This window comes from Chiloscyllium punctatum, chromosome 12 (genome assembly GCF_047496795.1).
Source record: "Chiloscyllium punctatum isolate Juve2018m chromosome 12, sChiPun1.3, whole genome shotgun sequence".
NCBI classification, from domain to species: domain Eukaryota; kingdom Metazoa; phylum Chordata; class Chondrichthyes; order Orectolobiformes; family Hemiscylliidae; genus Chiloscyllium; species Chiloscyllium punctatum.
In genome coordinates, this window is record NC_092750.1 from 111,962,057 (window position 1) to 111,963,426 (window position 1,370).

Here is a 1,370-nt window from a genome sequence, read left to right on the forward strand (position 1 = left end):
CAATTGATTGAGACATACAAGATAATCAGAGGGTGAGATGGGTTGGGCAGTGAGAGCCTTTTCCCTCGGAAGGCAATGCCTAGCACGAGGGGAGATAGCTTTAAATTGAGGTAGATATTAATATTATTAATTAATAGATATGGGACAGATGCCAGTGGTACTCAGAATAGTCACGGAATGGAATGCATTGCCTGAAACAGTAGTAGACTCACCAACCTTAAGGGCATTTAAACGGTCGTTGGATAGGCATGTGGTTGAGAATGGATTAGGGAAGGTTAGATGGACTTCAGATTGGTTCCACAGGTTGGCGCAACATTGAGAGCCGAAGGGCCTGTACCACACTGCCATGTTCTATGTTCTGTGTTCTCGAGGGCATAATTATGAGATGGGAGAGAAAAAACTTAAAAGGGTTTGGAGGAAAAAATTTTCCAAACAGAGGATGGTGCAGTTACAGAATGAGCTTCCAGGGGACGTGGTAGAGAAAAGTACAATAAGAACTTGGGAAAGACATTTGGGCAGGTACATGGAGAGGAGAGAATCCATTCTCAACCACATGCCTATCCAACGACCGTTTAAATGCCCTTAAGGTTGGTGAGTCTACTACTGTTTCAGGCAATGCATTCCATTCCGTGACTATTCTGAGTACCACTGGCATATGTCCCATATCTATTAATTAATAATATTAATATCTACCTCAATTTAAAGCTATCTCCCCTCGTGCTAGGCATTGCCTTCCGAGGGAAAAGGCTCTCACTGCCCAACCCATCTCACCCTCTGATTATCTTGTATGTCTCAATCAATTGGCCTCATATGTCTTCTCTCGAACAAAAACAGATTCAAGTCCCTCAGCCTTCCTCATAACTGGAGGTTATGAAATCCTTCCCTCCGTACCAGGAGAGGAGAAGGTTTGAAGGGATATGGATCAAATGTAGGGAAATGCGACCCATTCAGTGACTCTGGACAGCATGGACTAGTTGGACCAAAAAACCGTTTCTGTGCAGCATGGCTCTACCTCCACTTATTGGCATGTTATAGACACTGAAGAAAGTTACAGATACAGGGATTTTATTCTGGAATGCAGTACGTTTCAAATATGTGGAGGGACTATTGGGAAAGGAGGAGGTTACAGGGACTGGAAATGTTATTGGAGTTAAAAATGATTGAAGACGCTGGTCCGCAAGTCTTGCCACAGATACAATGTTGCAGAGTAGTGAGTCTCAGAACAACAGAACTGACAGTAGGGGCAGTGACTGAGCCTGGGGTGTGCCTGTACTATATTCCCCCTCCAGCACTGTATCTATGTCATCTTTTGTGAGCCGATGTTTGAAGCTCTCTCATTCCTCTCTTCTCTGTTCACTGTGAGTGATCTT